Source organism: Phoca vitulina, unplaced genomic scaffold, assembly GCF_004348235.1.
Source record: "Phoca vitulina isolate PV1807 unplaced genomic scaffold, GSC_HSeal_1.0 scaffold7, whole genome shotgun sequence".
NCBI lineage: Eukaryota > Metazoa > Chordata > Mammalia > Carnivora > Phocidae > Phoca > Phoca vitulina.
The window spans coordinates 24,150,808-24,169,805 of record NW_022589710.1 but is presented as its reverse complement, the minus strand read 5'-3'; the positions used below and the strand labels follow the sequence as shown (position 1 = coordinate 24,169,805).

The 18,998-nt window shown below is 47.4% G+C and overlaps 1 protein-coding gene across 1 annotated transcript in view; it reads left to right on the top strand.

Moving 5' to 3' along the window:
• Positions 1–17,619, top strand: part of VCPKMT (valosin containing protein lysine methyltransferase) — a 39,000-nt gene extending 21,381 nt beyond the window's left edge. The window contains exon 7 of the mRNA XM_032405048.1: positions 16,530–17,619. The gene's annotated coding sequence lies outside the window, so the exon portion shown is untranslated. The remainder of the gene's footprint in view (positions 1–16,529) is intronic.
• The last annotated feature ends 1,379 nt before the right edge of the window (positions 17,620–18,998 follow it).

Genomic DNA, 18,998 nt, shown 5'->3' with positions numbered 1-18,998 from the left:
TATATATATATATATGATATATTTTATCAGTATTTTAAGGAGTGATTTGTTAAAAGATCTGAGTTTTAGAGCAGTTTAGTCTCCTCAGATATATTCAAGAAGAAGATATTCATTTAACATTTTAAAAGTCTTAACATAAATCTGTTCAAATTCATTGATTCTTTTCAGGAAGAATATTTCTTCAAACAGGATTTTGATAAGTGTGGCAGGTCGGTCATTGATTTACAGCCCATCAGGCTGCTTTCCTGATTCTCCACGTGGTTAGAGGCTGTCTTCTGTGCAGAGGGGCTGGCAGTGTGGACGTGGGGGTCTCTACAGACATTCTCGTCGCACTGTGCGAGTGCACACCAGGCACGGTGCTAGCTGCCTTCCCAAATGGAATTCCCCGAATTCTCACCATAGGCTTAGGACATAGACAGGTATCCCATGGTACATACAAGAATATCAGAACTCAAAGCAGTTAGATAACTCCCCATGGTCACAAAGCTAATCATTAGGGAGAACATTCCCTAGTTCTGATAGATCTAGACAGGTTAAGTCCCAGCTCCGCTGCGTCCCAGCTATGTGACCTAAGACAAGTGGATTAACTTCTCTGTACCTCAGTTTCTTCGTTTATAAAATGGGAACAATACTACTACTCACCGGATGGGGTTGTTGAATGGGTTAAATGAAATAAGGTATGTGCTTGGCACAGAGCCTGGCATGTGCAGAGTCCTCCAATGTTAGCTGTTGCTATCAACTTAGGAAATATGCTAAGTATAACATCAGACATTATACAGCAGTGTTTCAAAGTGCTTTCAGTTTTTGAGATGAGGAAATCAAGGCTGAAAGAAGTTGAGGGACTCCGTTGGGGCCCTCCAGTCTTCTGTTCTGATTGGTGAAGCCCACCCACATTAATGTTAACTTAATTAACATTAACATTAATTAATTTAAATGTTAATCTCCTCTGAAAACACCCTCCCAGAAACATCCAGAATGGTGTTTAACCAAATATCTGGGCACTGTGGCCCAGCCAAGTTGACAAATAACAGACTCACCATCACAGTATTTTTGCTCAGCTCCATCAAGAATTTTCTGAGAGCTTTCGCTTGTCACTAAACTTCACCCCTAGGCCCCAGATGCCCTGGGAAAGGGAGGAAGGGCTGTGGGAGAGGGCTGAGTCTTGAGCCCTGCTCACTCCCATCTTTTCTCCTTCAGAAGGAAAATGCTGGAATGAAACAATTTATTGTATCAGACTGGTAGGATTGTAGGTGAGCATTTTTTTTTTCCTTTCGTCATTTCTTTTGATATGGTTGTAATGTCTTCATTATGTATTAACTGTAAGCTTACATGCAACTTAATGAACCAGAGGGAAAATGTGTTTATAATCTTCTCTTTAATTATGGTACTTGTTTAAGGTTTGCTTAAGCATTGTTCGTTTTAAAAAAATCAATTTTATTGAGGTAGAACTGCTGACTCAAAACTAGATTTTTATAACACTCTATCTTTGTTGAAACTCAAAGCTATAGTCTGCATAAACTGAAGTCTCACCATCTTGTATGTCAGAGGAAGGACACATCTTGGAGACTGGTCTAAAGTGCAGGAGCAAAAATCAGCCTTTTAAGTGTTAAGACTATAAAACAGAAATCATAAGGCAATAGTTGTGTGGCAGTATTAAGATTATTATAATTATTAGGTAAGCTTGCTAAGGTCAGTAAGTAGAAATTCTCCTCCAAATAATACTACTGTAGGACTATTCAGCTGGCCAGATATCTAAAGCGTGCCAAAGGAAGGACTCTAATAAAAACTAAACCCTTATATTTCATCGCCCCATGTCACAGGAAGGCCAGATCTCATTCTTCTCATTCAGACTGAGAGAAGTTCCAGGTTATATGGCTGCCAAGTGGTAGGGAGCAGATGAGACCCACATGGTCTTTCTTTTACATTACAATCAATCCAGCATCTTTGTTGGGTGCCTGGGACTCACAGCTCAGGTACTAGAGTACAGGGGTGAGTAGGGGAGAATGCTGGAGAAAAAGTAAATTAAGGCCATTGTTGCTAATCGGCCTACCTCAAAGGAAAATAGAGTCAGTTCAAAAATTGCATTATCTATTTTGAGTTAGAGACTTCACATCATATATATGTGCAGGGCTGCCCAGAACTGGTAAAGACAGAAGAAAAAAAGAGAGGATGAACACTTTAACACAATTTGCAGATTACTGCTTTTCTCACCAACAAAAAAATCTCCTAAACCTTGAGGAATGGAAGTGGGGTGGGGGGTGGAGAGGAAGGAGCGGCGCTGGTGACAGGTTTTCTCTCTGAGAGGGGGGAGTCACACCCTCAGGGCTGTGAAAATGAATCATGTCTCTTCTATCAAGGCTTCGCACAGATTTTCTGGGAAACCTGTCATTGAGGATACAATAGAGAGGACTGTCCTTTTTGGTAGCTTAGCGTTTTCCGGAGGAAACAAAATAAACCAATTTGGGGACTAAATTGCAAATTAAAATAAAAATTAAGGTGTGTAATGTGGGCTACGTTTCCCTTTTCAGGGGGTCAGCAAAGCCAGCCTTGTTCAAGGAGAAAATGTCAGATTTGGTTGCAACAGTGTAAAGGGGTGATGGTTGTGGTTCCATCTTTCATGCCAGGAGTGGCTCTTTTCAGAATAGCACAAAGAGCATCGTCCATACGGCAGCTCTCCGGTTATGGGACAGTCCCATGTGCGTCATTATATTTAAGCTTCCCTAAAGCAGATTTTGGATCCCTGTCTTCTGGACGAGATAGTTTAAGGCCACAGCTAAGGGCACACATTCTAACTCAAAGCCCATGCTCTCTCTGCTTCAGCACAAGGTGGACGGACCCACTCAGTCTGTGGAGAGGGGCAGAGTGGCTGATGTGATTTCTTGTTGGCTCCTTGTTAAGAAGGAGACCAACTGGGGTGCCTGGGTGGCTCCGTCGGTTAAGTGTCTGCCTTTAGCTCAGACCAGGGTCCTGGGATTGAGCCCCAAGTCAAGTTGGGCTCCTGCTCAGTGGGGAGCCTGCTTCTCCCTCTAACTCTGCCTCTTCCCTACCCCCCACCACTCATTCTCTCTCTCTCTCTCAAATAAATGGATAAAATCTTTAAAAAAAAAAAAAAAGACCATTTTGCCTGGGACTAAAGGGTTTTCCAGGACATGGGAGACGCCTGGCCAAATTGAGACAACTGGTCACCTTACTTTTTATGTTACCAGAGTCCTCATAGGAGATTCTTCAGCAGCCACATTGAGTGGTAAAATTTTTAGGACAACAGTTACATATGCATGGAATTTGCATATAATTTACTTCTACTCAAACAATATTTGCAAGCATTTTAAAATTTAACATTTTGCTATTCTAAGATTGTCATTTTGACTGCTTTTTTTTCCCCGTTTCTTCTTCATTGTTGTCTCAAATCCCCAAGAGGTAGATGTGGAGGAAGGATAGAAACAGGAAAAAAATAAGTAAAGACAGACATTTGCTCCCATATTTAAAATGTGGTCTTGGTTGCAGTATGTTGAGGGCTGATCCGTAGTAGTAATTCTCAAACTTGAATATTGTGGGGGTAGGCAGCCCCTAAGATGGCCCCCAGTGATTCCTGCCTCTTGGTATTCCTGCTCTTCTGAAATTCTCTTCCTTTGAGTGTAGTCTAGATTGGGATTTGTCTTGGGGAAGTCCCCCTCCCTGCCTCCCCTCCCTAGCTCTGGGGAAAGTCAGAGACCCATGTGGTGAGGAGCTGATGTTTCCAGCTAATAGCCAGCAAAAACCTGAAGCCCACTGAAGGCCATGCAAGGGAGCCTAGGAGCGATTCTTCAGCTCCAGTGGGGTCTTGAGGTGATCTCAGCCTGAACTGACACCTGACCGCAGCATCATGAGAGACCCTGAGCCAGAATCACAGAGCTAAATCCATCCCTATTCTTGACCCCTATGAACTCTGAGCTAATAAATGTTGGTTGTTTTCAGCCTCTGTGTTGGAGGGTAATTTGCCCAGAAGCAATGATAACGAATACAAATGTGCATCAGAATCACCTAAATAACAACTTGATAAAATGTGGACTTCTGGGACCCACCCATGGAGATTTTATTCAGTAGATGCACCCCAAAGTCTTTCCTTTCCATCAGCAATCCCGGGAGAATCAGAACTGAACAATTTTTTGCTTAAGAGCACATCTCTAGAATAAACACTGCCTGGAAAGGTCTAGAGGGAGGGAAGACTGCAAGGGAGGTACAGCTGCCAGATAAACTACAAGACACACAGTTATATTTGAATTTCAGATAAATAACAAAAGATGTTTTTGCATAAGTTTTCCCCGTGCAGTATTTGGGACATATTTATACCGAAACACTGTTACCGGAAATTCAAATTTGACTGGGTATTCTCTCTTTCTATGGCTCAGTGCTATCCAGAGGTAAGGCCCCCGCATAAGTGAAGGCCCAGTGGGAGGCAAAGTGGTACCTTCCTTTGGCAAATGGCAGGATTTTCATCCCTGAGGGGCCAGTGAGAGGGCTGCAGGCTGCCCGGCTCCGTCCTGCTCCTCACCCGCCCCACGGGCAGGCCACACGCAGGCCACACGCAGTCTGGGGGCGCAGGGACTGTCTCATCGGAGGGTTTCGGGGAGCTACTCAGGAAGCCCTCCCTCACAGCCTGCCAGAGGAGGGCGCGGGGCTTGTAGCCGAGTGGTGCCGGCCAGGGGGCCCCGTGCGCCCAGCCCCAGGGAGAGGCGGGCCCCGCCTGTGGGGATGCTGCTGCCTGGTCGGCGCCGCCCACAGTGCCACAGCTTGCTCCTTTGGGTGCTGTGCTATCAGCCTTTTCCAGAGCAGTGAGGGAATGCCAGGCTTCTCCCACATCCCTCCAGGAACTCAGCTGAATGCAGCTGCTCATAATGTGTGCATTTCTTATTCTGAGTATGTCTGAGTCTCTGATGAGCTCTATTTATTGCAGCTCTCCACCCTGTAAAAGAGGAGGATGGTTCCAGAGACAGTCCTTAATGACTGAGGCCTCAAGAACTCTGGCTTTTAATTCTTTTGTATGGGCTTTCTTGTCCCAGGGCACAGTCTTAATTTTGATGTGTTTATTTTCAGCTATGAAATGTCTTCAAAGAGATAGAGAATGAATGAGAATATGTGTGAGCGTGTGTGTATGTGAGAGAGAGAGAGAGAGAGAGAGAGAGAGATTGGCTGGCAGACTGAAGTGCTCAAGGCAGGGATGGAAGATACAGGCTCCGAACATGTGCAGCTACAGTAAAGTCAAGGACTCGACCATGTGCATTGAAACTGATTCCGGAGAGTGAGGTCTGGTCCCTGGTGCTCTGGCCCAGCCCTGGCCCGCGGTCTGAAGCAAGCCAGCCTAGTAGAGCCCCCAGGAGGGGAACTCCGCTGCCTCTCTCACCTGAGTGCAACCGTGCAGGGCTCTGAGTGTTTGCGAGACAGGGAGGAGGTTTGGGATCCCATGTGCAGAATCTGTCTGCTGTGGGAGCTCTTGAGGGCTCGAGGAGAACTCCTCGGGCGCTGCTTCCTAACACCGGCGTGACTGAAACAAAACCAATTGGAAAAGTAGAAAACCCAAGGCTGATGCCTTCACTTCACACCTGGAACGTCAGGGGAATCGCACGGCTCAGTTCCAGGACCCTCAGAGCACATGTGGCTGCCTCAGAGGACCCGAGAGTCCCTTGGATCTAGATAGAATGGTATGGAGCTGGGAGGGGCCAGAATCCCCGGCTCCCACTGTGGCCTTCACCTTGGCCTCTCTGGGTAGCTGAAAAATGAATAGGTGCCCCGGAGGTCTGTCGTGAACATTAAGTGCAGTGATGTATGTGAAGCGCTTGGCCCTTAGCACTCAGGAAAGGGGGGCTGTCAGTATTTCTGTGTGTGTGTTTAGGTGTGTGGTAGCAATGCTGGGGTCACTGGGGAGCGTTTCAGTGTAGTTTAAACAAAAAACCCAGCTGAGACAGGGTTCATCTCTACTTAGAGTCCGTGGGACTGGAAAGAACCAGTAGCCCGTTTAATGCAGCCCCTCTGTTTTAGAGATGATGAGACTCGGATGCAGACAGGTGAGGGTTCGCTCAGGATCTCACAGCCATCTCCCTCTCTAGAATCCCATACCCTGCCTGCACCGTGAGGAAACCGCTGTGCTTGGAGCCCAGAACCTCCAGCGAGGTAGTTGCTAACACAGCAACCCCAGAGCTCTGCTGGGTCCGTTCAGAAACCACCACCACCACCACCACCACCACCACCACCGTGGGCACTTAAACTTGTAAATGAATTAAAGTGCTACACTCTCAACTCCTGAGAGAAGAACTAATAATTAAGCACAAATGCAAGTCTGGGTTTGAAGTTAATGACTACGGAATTCTGAAATGATTTTGAGATAAAACGAATAGTTTACACTGATTTGCATTGTACTAGACAGCATTGCTTAGGAAAAACCCCTCTGTTGAACGTAGGAGACAAAGATCATGTCTGTTATTGTAATTCATGGCCTCAGGAAGCTTGGAGAGGGGAGAGGCAGTGAGGAGTTTGAAGCTTTTAATGCTTACTGTGCAGAAACAGGACTTCCTCTTAAGGATGTAGCATTGATGGAGTACTTTGTATGTGTTTTACTGGTATTTACGTGTTTAATCTCCATGATAGGCCTGGGAGAAAGGTGCCAGAATTATCCCATTTTACAGATGAGAATACTAAGACCAAAGGGTAACTTATTCAAGATCAAATAGCTAATAAATGGCATCATCAGGACTGAATCTTGGAATCTGGCGACAGAGTCTTGCTCTTACCGATATGCTCTGCCACCTTGAGAGAGCCAAGGTACCAAACTTAAGAGACTAGGAACTATTGAGACATTCCTCATGAACATATACTTTTCATCGTATTACCATTCCAAGGTTAGGAGCATGGGGCTGAATCTCATGGTCCCTAATGCCCTAGTCTAGCTTCCCCTACCATCCTGCCGGTCTGGAAATTCCCTGGAAACATAGGTGGGATCTTTTATAATCTCCAGTATTCATCCCTTACTTTATGCTGCTGGATGAAAATCAGGACCCATCTCTGCTCTTCAGCCCACAAATGGTGTAAGGAGCCAGCACCAGGCTCAGTATTCTAGATTTTTTAAAAAGATACTTCCATGAACCCGCCCCCAAGAACCCACCAACATCAGCTTAAAGGGAGCAGGTTGTTTCAGTGAAGAGAATAAGGAAGGGGTCCAGTGGCAGCTAATCTATCCCAGTTTTTTCCCTGAGGTTATAAAGAGGCACCTCGTTTCTTAGTCCCATTTTTTCCTTTCTGTTTTTGATTCAGAGATGATGGTGTCATTGCTTCTTAGGACAAGTTAAATTATATGAGTCCTCAGAAATCTACAGTAAACTCAGTAGCAAGTGAGTAATACATGGAGAAGAGGCACTTACTGGTAATTTAGTTTAAATCAATGAATAAATGCTCTGATGCCCTTTTTAAAAAAAGACTTATTTAGTTATTTGAGAGAGAGAGAGCGAGCAGGAGAGAGGGGCAGGAGAAGAGGGAAAGAGTGTTAAGCAGACTCTGCGCAGAGCCTAATGCAGGGCTCAATCCCACGACCTTAGATCACAACTTGAGCCAAAACCAAACTCGGATGCTTAACCGACTGCGCCACCCGGGGGCCCCTCTGATACCCTTTTTATATGCAAGGGAGCATCTGCACACGCTGCACATGATGCACACAGTGTGCCTAATCCTCTGTTCCTTTATTTTTTCATTTAACATACCCTGTAGCATGTTCTGTAGTCAATATCATCGTGTAAAGATTTTCCTCCTTCTTTCTCAGGACTTCATAGAGTTTCGTTGTCTGGATGTATCAGAATTTATTTAACTATCATCTATATTAAAGAACATTGTAACCACGTTTACTCTCGTCCTCTTACAAATAATGCTGAAATTATTATTTCCACACACGTATGTATTTTTGCTTTGCCTTGGTTTTGTTATTGTGGGGAAAAAATTCCTAGAAGTGGAATTGTTAGGTTAGAGGATATTTGTATTTTAAATTTTAATATTTCCAAATCACCCCACAAAGAGGTTGCACCAACTTGCTCTCAGTGAGAAGGAATTTGAAACGCTGAGTCTAGCACCCTTGTTATCTGACTAGATTCTCAGATGAGATGCAGCTCTGCCGTGTGGTATGGCAGGTAAGTCAGATGATGAATATGTGAAATGGAATGGATGCATTTGTCAAGATATTTTGAGCTGGTGAGGGGGAGGGTGGCAGCCTGATCGACCCCTGGCGGTGACAATCTCATGGCAAAGGAGAAAAATTGGGTGTGGTTTTCATGTCTGGCAACTGGTCGCTTTTGCGGGGTATTTGCCATATCTCACTGGGCCCTCCTAAGTCCGTAACTCTTCTGATCCCCACCCAGGTTGGTAAAGGGAATATCTGTGATTTGAACTTGTACACTTTACCGATTACCTCAGATAAGCCTGTGGAACTCCACTCTGTAAAATCCACCTTTCCCTCCGAAATGTACATCTTAGCCTGCGTTCCTGGGTCAGGTTCATCCAGGTCTCCTGAGAATCCAGCAATTCCTTTGACGTGTGGCTTCCACAAACTCCCACTTAGTCTGCAGGGCTCTGTGTGTAGGTAAGGCTGCCTTGGGACTTTCTGTCCTCACCTGAAGTTGTACAGTGGTAGAGAAACAAGACTGGCTACAGACTTGTCAGCGAGAAGACAAAAGCTACCAGCCACGGTGAGCCTTGTAGATTAGCAGTGAACTTCTGTGAAAATACCACCCTCATCCTTCATGACCAAGGATGGTGATAAGTCAACCCCATTACTAACCTAGACTGGATCTGGTATGATTTTTCTACAGCCTCTCAAGATACCAGTAGGTGACAGCCAGCCTAATCTAAAATCATACTTAGATGGTAGAAAATAAATTTCCTGCTGCGCCATGCCCATATTCTGTTAACAAAATGTGCTGAGTGTCTACCCCACGTCATTCGGGGCCAGGCACTATGGGAGATATGAAAGAAATATAGGGGTACCTGGGTGGCTCAGCCAGTTGGGAGTCCGACTTCTGATTTCAGCTCAAGTCACGATCTCAGCGTCGTGAGATGGAGCCCCGTGTCAGGTCCCCTGCTGGCCGTGGAACCTGCTTACAATTCTCTCTCCCCCACCCTGCCCTCCTTCTAAAAAAAAAAGAAAAGAGATATAAAGCAGTTGGACACAGGCAAATGAGAGCAGGAAAGGGTCAGTGCTAAGAAGAGCAGAGCTGGGCAGCTGGTGCAGCGAGTCAGGAAGGAGCGGGTGAAGGCTGGACGAGGGTAGCGCTAGCAAAGGCAGAAGAGAAGCAGCACATTCGGGAGTCACCAAAAGGGGAATAAATCAGGCTGAATATTGCAGTAGAGTGCAGAGAGCACAGGCTGGGTTCTGCTCTCTGCCTTACAGCCTTGTGGCCTCGGGGCCCTGAACCGATCTGAGCCTCTGTTTTTCACCTGTAAAATTAGGACAGAAATACTGGCCCCACCTCACTGGGTTACTGAGATCAGTGAGTTAGCATACAACACACAGTCTGTCTCGTCGTGGGGAGTGATCAAAACTGTTCGCTCCCTTCCTCATCTACCCATCTCCGTGCCCCCACCTCCTGTCGTGTGGGAAGAGGAAAGGGGCGGAGAGGGCTGAACGATAATGCGGTTTTCCAGGTGGTGCCATTAAGCAGATGGAAAAAGTTCAGAAGGGGCAACTATTGAGAAGGGGAAGATAGGGTTGATTCTTGATATCTGGAGTTTGAAGTGAGGGCGGGCCAGTCCTGCTGGTGGCTGTGAACCCAAGGGCTGAGAGCTGGCACCAGCAGGGAGGCGGGAGTCCTGAGCAGGGAGGCCGAGGTTATTCAAGCCACACGGGTCTCTGGATGCTGAGAGGGGGCAAGAGCCGCCGTGGCTGAGGTGAGCAAGCAAACCCGAGGCTGGGGCTCAGCAATAAAGACCCTACAGAGGAAGCCGACATCCTATCACTGACCAGACCACACGGAGAATTAGGCACCACCCCAGTGTCCTGGCTGCTTGGTTATAGGCTTTCATCCGTTTCTGAGTTGACAAGAGTAAGGAGACTGATGTCAGAACCCACTGCTTCCACTGTCATTACACGGCAAAGTGTGTCTGCGGGTCCCCCGGAGGAACTCCTGGGAAGAGGTGCATATTATTCAGCTGTGTATCTCAAATAGGTTTCCGGCTGAGCTAGGGCCAGAAACAAACAAAATCATTCTAGCCACATGTACTGAGTTCGTCCCAGAGGCCAAGTGCCTGGCATGAACAAGGCTCTCTCTGTTTGTCAAACTGAAGCTGAGAAAGGTCATGGGAAACTGAGAAACAAGTGACCGGACCACCTCCTCTGAACCGCCGGTGATAAGCTGGCTGGCGCAATGAGTCTCCATTAGACCACTGTCTCAGGTAAGAGATCCCCCCTGCCCCCCACTTTCTTGATGACAGTGGGGTTAAATCATGACTCCCGATAGTAGCTGGTGCCAACAGGAGGGACAGCGCATTCAGATGGGAGGACTACCCCTTGTTGGCTCTGGGAGCTTGGGCGAGTCACCTGGGCTCCCCCTGCCTCAGTTTCCTCCTATGCACTAGCACAAAAACATCCCAGTTTCATGGCAAGGCTTAAGTGAGCACACATGAAAGCACTTTGTATAATGTAGAACTCGGTGAAGACAATTATTAGTGCTGTATGGCAGACCCATTGTGTTTGCCTTGAGTTACCTCAGGAAATTCCTCTGCTCAGAATGAGCATCAGGGAGGGCAGCTGTAAGAAAGCGAAATTTATTTCCCATCTGTCGTGGGTTGAATTGTGGCCCTCAAAAAGGTAATGTCCAAGTCCTAACACCACCACCCCTCCCCTCCGCCACCCTGCAACCTGTGAATGTGACCTTATTTGGAAATAGAATCTTTGCCCACGTGATTAAGTGAAGGTTCTTGAGATAGGATCACCCTAGATTTAGGGTGGGCCCCACATCTAATGATTGTCCTTGTGCAAGGAAGGAGAGAGACACTTGAGACACAGAGGGGAAGCCCTGGGAAACCCTGCAGAGATTTGGAGCAATGTGTCCACACGCTAAGGGACTCTATGGGTTGTTAGCAGCCACCAGAAGCCAGGAGAGAAGCATGGAACAGATTCTCGAGTATCAGACCTTCCAGAAAGAACCGACCCTGCTGATGTCTTGATTTTGGACTTTCGTCCTCCAGAACTGTGAAAGAATAGATTTCTGTTGTTTTTAGGTCATTAAGGTTGTGGTAATTTGTTATAGCAGCCCTGGGAAATTAATACACCATTCAAATTGAGAAGTGCAAGGACCTGCCAGCCTGCTGGTTCACCTCGGCTGCCCACCCCGATCCATCTGTCCTTGAGGACCATATTCTCCCTGGGCTGTCCGCACTCCCTTTGGCAGCTTTTGGTATATTTTGATAATGCCGCTCCCTTTCTCAGAAGCTACAGTGAGTTCCAGATGCTTCCTTTTTTTAAGATTTTATTTATTTATTTGACAGAGAGAGACACAGCGAGAGAGGGAACACAGGCAGGGGGAGTGGGAGAGGGAGAAGCAGGCTTCCCGCTGTGCAGGGAGCCCGATGCGGGGCTCGATCCCAGGACCCTGGGATCATGACCCGAGCCGAAGGCAGACACTTAACGACTGAGCCACCCAGGCGCCCCAGTTCCAGATGCTTCCAAGTGACGTTTAAACACATTCTCCCATGTCTCAAAGTTTTGTTCTTGGGGAAATGGCCTGGACGGTCTCATTGCCTGGGCCCATCAAATTTATCCTGCTTTGCAATAAACATAGCAGTTGTGTGGCAGTTGGTAAAGCCAACCACAGCACGTGATGGTCTGTCTCTAGCTTGTTGCTTAGAGCAGTGGTTCTCAACCATTAGGGTGTGTTAGAATCATGTGGAAGGCTAGTGAAGATACAGATCATCGTCTCCTCTTCACTCCTCCCTTCCCACAAGTTTCTGATTTAGTAGTTCTGGGGTGGGGCCCAAGATTTCTCATTTCTCACATGTTCGCAGGTGATGCCAATGGTCCTGGACCCGACTACACATGAAAACAGCAAGAGCTGAGCAGTGATTCTCAAACTTTGCCGCACATTAGGATTACCTGGGAAGCTTCCCCAGACCCCATGTCTAGGCTGCAACCCATACCTTATTAAATCAGAATCTCTGGGGATAGGACCTGAGCATCAGCATTTCTGAAAGCTCCTCAGTGATTTTAATATGCAATCAGATTGAAAGCCAGTGGCTTAGAGGCACTCCTCTGTCCCCCAGCCAGATGGGGACGGGTTGGGAGGCTGGGAGATGACCTGGCTAGGCTTGGGGCCCATCTCTTGCAGCCAGGCCTGGTGCCCCTCTCTAGGGGTGCATGAGGGAAGGAGACAGAAACCAGAGTCCTAATGGGGTGTTGTCTCCCTGTGGCCATGGCCTAAGGGCTCTGTCTAGGGACCCAGCAAGAGAGTGAGGCCATCGCTGATGCCAAAGGCTTGGGTGCAAAGCCCTATTTTCTGACACTACTTGCTTTATGAATTTGATCAAGTAGTTCAACTCCTCTTTGTTCCCCTTTCCTTATCTACAAAATGGGGACAGTAAAAATACCTACCTGAAAGCGAGGCTGGGGAAGCTGTCTTTGAGGCACCTGGCCCAGGGGCTGTAGAGGGCAGACAGTAAACGCTCATGCCCCCTCTCCCCCACCATCTGTTCCCTCCTCACTCTCTAGTCTGAACCCGTGGGGAGAACAGGGGCCTGCACGCTTGTCCCTTTGTTTCTGGTTTCACTCCCAGAGTTTGGAACCTGACCTCTCAGTCACACTATCCGTACTATTAAAAAGAAATCTTTAGGGCTACCTCTTTTTTTGTTTATTCTTCCAAGATTTCTTTTAAATATACATACCTATCCCCCTCCTCAAAATGGTAGTATACTTCATACCTTTCTCCCCACTTTGCTTTTTTTACTTAATGATATATCTTGAAGATTACTCCACAGCAGTCTATGGAAATATTCTTTTTTTTTTTTTTAAGATTTTATTTATTTACTTGACAGAGAGAGACACAGCGAGAGAGGGAACACAAGCAGGGGGAGGGGGAGAGGGAGAAGCAGGCTTCCCGCGGGGCAGGGAGCCCGATGCGGGGCTCGATCCCAGGACCCTGGGATCATGACCTGAGCCAAAGGCAGACGCTTAACGACTGAGCCACCCAGCGCCCCGGAAATGTTCTTTTTGTTCTTTCATAGAGTTGCAGAACATTCTGTGTGTGTGTGGCTCCAGCACGGCTGCTCTAGGCAGTTCTCCACTGACGGCCGTTGGGGTGGTGGCCAGTCCCACACACGACTACAGCAGCCATACACATGCTGGGGCCTCTTCTCTGTGTCTTTGGGGAGGATTCCTGGGGCGCTCCCCTGCCGCCGCCGCCTCACCTGGGCCTGGCTCCACACTGGGCCGCGCCCTGCGGCCTCCTCGCTTCCTTTCCCTGTGATGGAGCAGGCCCGGCGGCACAAACAGCCACAGAGAGGCGGCCTCTGCTTCATTTCTGTCCCCCAGTCTCATCCCAGCGCATCTTACTGGAGCCACCCAATTCTTCAGCAGAACTCTAGCTGTAAAGGGATGTGGGAAGGGTAGTTTTGGGGTTTCTTGTCTCTGCCACACGGGAAGGCTCCCAGAAGGGGGTTGGAGTACCAATCACCCCATCCGGCTCACCGACTCGAGTCCTTTGTTCTACAAAAGAGGAAATCGAGGTGGGCCGGGGTCCACGCTCGCGGTGCGCGGTGCGTGTGTGTGCGCGCATGCGCGGACGCTCACGTGGCTGACAGCCTGGCATTTGGCCCCTCACTTCATGCCGGTGCAAGTGCTTGTGAGCTGGAGTCTCGTTGAGTCAAACACCTTAGAAAGGCAGAAGCCACTCCATACAACAGGAACTTTGAATTTTCTCTATAAAACAAAACAAAAACCCCTCACAGTCTCCTTTTGGGTGTATATAATACGTTAGGGACTGTTACAGGCTGAATTGTGCCCCCCCTCCCCCCCCCCGCAAATCCATATGTTGAAATCCTAACCCCCAGCACCTCACAGTGTGACCAATTTGGAGATAGGGTCTTTAAAGAGGTCATTAAGTTAAAATGAGGTCATGAGGGTGGGCTCGAATCCAGTATGAGTGGTGTGTCATAAGAAGAGGACATTTGGACAGAGGCACGGGGCGCGGGGGTGGGGGGTGATGTGAAGACAGAGAAGGTGGCCACCTCCTAAGCCAAGGACAGAGGCCTCAGAAGAAACCACACGGCAACACCTTCACCTCAGACTTCTAGCTTCCAGAACCGAAGGAAAGTCCATGTCTGTTGTTTGACCCACCCGGTCTCTGGTACTTTGTTAGGGTCGCCCTAGCAAACTCATACTGAAACTAAGGTCCGGTAAGAAAAAACAAAAACACAAACCTGCGCTGGTAGGAGACTAATTTGGTCTCTGTGGTAAGGTGCTTCCCTCAGTGTTTTTTGCCATATACATTCGTCCTACTGCCTTACCTCTGGATGCTTCTGCTGAGCCAGACTCTTCTTGGCATCTTTCTCTCTGGCGGGCTCCCACTCAGAAAGACACTTCTGCAGCGTGCACAGTTCGGAAGTCTCTGAGGTGGTGAATTGGCTGTAGCTTTAGATGGCGGCTGAGTGGCCAGCCCCCACGGGGAGACAGCCCGAGCCCTGAGAGCTCCCACCTCACTGGGCACTCGCTGAGGACTGTCAACCCGCTTTCCTAACCCATCCTCTTGGGGAGCTGTGGCAATCTTGCCCTAAATGTGTTTCGCCCCCATTTTCACAGGAAGTAAATGTGGCATGCAAAATGCATTTTTAATGACTGAGATCTGCATTTGAAAGTATTTTCCATCTTTGCTGGGTCATTAAGTCTTTAAATTCTTCAATATTTTAACGATCTTTATAGTCCAGCGATGTGTAGGTTTGTTCAAGTTTTCATTCTCTGCATGCGCCCTTGCCCATAAGATGCTCCAGCGAGAGCTCACCGAAGGGTTATTGAACACACGGCGCTGTTCCGAACGGGTCCTTTCTTGCAGCCTGTGCACTGGCAATCATTATAGCAGAGGCTCATCTTACCCAGGCTCAGGTTCTAAAGGCAGTAAGGATGGTCCAAATGACCTTTGGAAATCCTCTTAGAAGTTGCCACGTTGGAGATCATGATACCATTTCTCAGTAAGTCCGGTAGGTCCAGCTTTCCCTCCGGTGTTGAAACAGAATATTGTCTTTTCAGTGGAGCCCCAGGTGAAGGCTTGGCCTGTGTCCGGGGGCTGTGGTGGAACTACACAAAGGGCTAGTTCTTACACAAAGGAGAAGAAGGCAGGAACCAAGACCCACTGGGAAGAGCAGATTCATAGGCATTCATTGAGTGGAAATGCAGGCAGAATTGCCTGTATTATTTAAATAGTGCTCCCTCTTCTCTCTCTCTCTGTTAATTTTAGTTTTGCGGAACACATTTATTGCATGGCTCAGTACAATATGGCAGACAGAACACTGGACTGGTGTCCAGGATATCCAGGTTGCAAAGTTAGTTCAGCCACAAGCATTCTGGAGAATGCTAAGGCCAAGGCAGACTCTTAAAGCAAATAGAAGTCATTACTTTCTCTTGGGTTCAGTGTCCTCACCTGTAAGATGCATGTTTTGGGGTTGGATGATCCTGAGGCTCCCTTCTGGAGCTCCGGACATTGGCAAGTTCAAGCTCAGGCTCTCAGCTGAAGAAGACTGGCCCCTAGGACAGCCTTAATAACCCAGTGTTCTAGAAAAGCACCAGCCCATTCCCCACGCTGCCTGGGAATGTCCTAAGACAGAGTTCAGTAAAAGTAAGAACAAAGCTGAGCAATGGGTTCTGTAGGAGAACACCTGCTAATCCACCCTGCTTGCCTCCAGTGCCTCTTCAGTTCAGCAAATCTTTTTTTGTTTGTTTGTTTAAGTTTTTATTTATTTATCTATTTGAGAGAGAGTGAGTGAGCCGGAGGGAGAGGGAGAGAGAACCTGAAGCAGAGTCCATGCTGAGCGCAGAGCCTGATGCAGGGCTCAATTTCACGACCCTAAGATCATACCTGAGTCAGGACCAAGAGTCGGACACTTAACTGACTAAGCCACGCAGGCACCCCTAGTTCAGCAAATCTTAATTTAGCACCTGGTAAAGACAAGACAGGGTGCTCTGTATTGGAAAGGTAAAGGCAGGTAAACTGTCCCTGATGCTGTGGAATGCCCAATCTTGGTATAATTTTGAGTGTTTTATCACAAGTGAGAAAGCTGAGCATTTTTTGTTTGGGGGATGAAATATACTGGGAGAAACGAGGGTATATATCAGAAAACTTTTTGCCTTTAATTAATTTCCAAATCACATCTCTTTGGGTCTGTGGAAGTCACTAGCGCTCTTCACCAAATATTTCTGTTCTCCTTTGACTGAACATGTAGTAGGATTATATTTTTCTGAGCCACTGAAGTTAAGTGTGGCTGAGTGACTTCCTTTGCCAATGAAATATGAACAGTGTGGTATGTTTTACTTCCAGGTAGAAGCCTTATCAACCATCACAAGGCTCTCCTGTTGTTCTTCCCCCTGCCGTGTAACCAGCAATGCTCCAGGTAGTGGAAGCTCCCTGGGCTGCGTCTCTCTGCAAGGACAAAGTGGAAATACTGACCTGGCTGATCCAGGATGGACATGCAGTAGGAACAAGTTGTTTTAAGCCATGGTGATAGAAAAACTTTTATCATGGAAGTTTCCAAACATATGAAAGCAGAAGCAATGGTATATCCAACCCACTCTACCTATTACTTAGCTTCGGTCATTATCAAGACAGAAGCCTCTGAGATTTGGGGCTAGCTTGTTACTGCAGCACAACCTAGACTAGTCCTGCCTAAAACAGGGGAGGGGATATTATTTTATAGAAATACTACATGACTGACAAACAAGTAAAGAGCCTAGACATGAAATACATGAGATTCGATTTTCATGCCGTATTTTTCTTCCGGTTTTTTATGCTTCTTAGGAATTCAGGAGAGCTGAACATCTGTGTGAATTAGCTGACATAAAAGTTGCCAGGCACTCAGAAGGGAACTGCTTTGTGGAATCCTTGTCTTTTTTCTCAGCCTAGATCCACCTCCTTGGACTCATCCCCCAGCTCTTCTGGCAGTTGGAGCTCATCCTCTCACTTGCTAACGACGGTTTTCATGTAGGGAGCCAGGCACCCCGTGGCTTTGGGTGCCAACCCGCCTCCGCATCCTGTGCCTCAGCTTCTCACATCTTGTGCCGCAGGGATGCACTGCTGCTGCTGACTTCGGGAGAGAGCTCCAGAAGGTTAGGCCTGTGGAGCATTGAATGCTCTTCTCGCCACAGATCCAGTTTTAGGTAGTTCATTTTGAGTCACACAGGGACCTCGGCGTACATATTTTGTTATTCCTCAGGTATGCTTGTTACAAGGATAGTGGTATAGCAGAATGTCTTAACAAAACCTTAACCAGTGGCCTAGCCCACAGAGAAGGTATGTTTTTATGTACAGTTTCTGTACACATACAGCACATGGGTGTGTCACGGAGCTTTCTGTTCTGTTCCACCGGTCTAGCAGGCTGTTCATGAGCCAGCACCATGCTGTCCTTATTATGGTTTGTAGTGGATTGGATGGAGTAAGTCTTCCTTCTCCTTTTTTTTTTTTTTTTAAGATTTTATTTATTTGTTTGAGAGAGAGAAGCATAAGCAGGGAGAGCAGCAGAGGGAGAGGGAGAAGCCGACTTCCCACCGAGCAGGGAGCCTAATAAAGGGCTCGACCCCAGGACCCTGAGATCACGACCTGAGCTGAAGGTAGACACCCAGCAAACTGAGCCACCCAGGTGCCCCTTTACTCTTTTTTTTTTTTTTTTTAATTATTTATTTATTTATTGAGTTCCTCAAAAAGAAATCCAACTGGAATTTTGAGTGGGATTGCACTGACTTTGTAAGTTAATCATTAATTTAATTAAGTCTTTATAGAGTCATCCAAGATAGGTCATCCTATATTTGGTCATCCAGTCCAAAAGCATGGAATGTGCTCTATTTATTCAGATCATTTTCTGTTTCCTTGATTAGAATTTCAAAAATCTGTATGGAAGTTTTCTGTATTTTTGGTTAATACCCAGATGTTTTGTAATTCTTATTGGTATTGCAAATAGTGCCTTTTCAGTAATATTTTCTAGTAGCTCTTGTGGGGCGAGAAGAGACGCTGCTGATTTGTGCAGGTTGATCCTGTATCTGGCAGACTTACTGAACCTTATTAGTTCCAATTTGAGTCTGTTTTTTCTCCGCTGACACTCTGCTTCTCCTTTGCTGTAGGAAGAAACACCCCCCATTTAACTTCTGTAGCAGGTAGTGGTGGTAATTTTCGAAGGGGATGACTCACTGGGGAGGAGTGGAAAATGTTTCCTCCTTCCCCCGTAACAGGAGGGCTGGGGCCTCTGAGACACTGACAGCTTCAGAGTCTTGCCCCTCACCACTGGGGTGGGAGAAAGGTGGCCTAAAGTTCTCTGGTAACAGGGAAGGGGAGGGGAGGGAATGCCACCCAAAAGAGAGAGGGAGGGACTTAGAAAAGAGAACGAAGACAGAGGAAAGGAAAAGACTCTTTTGAGGGGGACTTTGACAGGATCGGGGGTCCATCTGGGGCCTCGGAAGTATCAGGGGCAATAGATGGTAAAAGAGTCTCTGGTTCCAGAAGAGATGCTGGACCAGAGACCCACCAGCCCGCAGTTTCACCAGAAAGCCCCGGAGGTGTTGGTCACTTAATGTGGGTGTGAGGAGGTCAAGCAGCTAGAGACGGGCCTGGGCACCTCCAACCCCCTCCCGCCATGCTGATCAACAGATAGAGGCCCCGCCCCATGATTGCTGCCCCCATGCAGCTATGACCGAGTGCGCAAAGCCACAGGGCCTGGGAATGGGCCAGGCTCTGAACTCCCTACATCCCCAGAGCTCCCACAACTCAGAGCTGGATCGATAAGCACAGCCACGTTGAGGA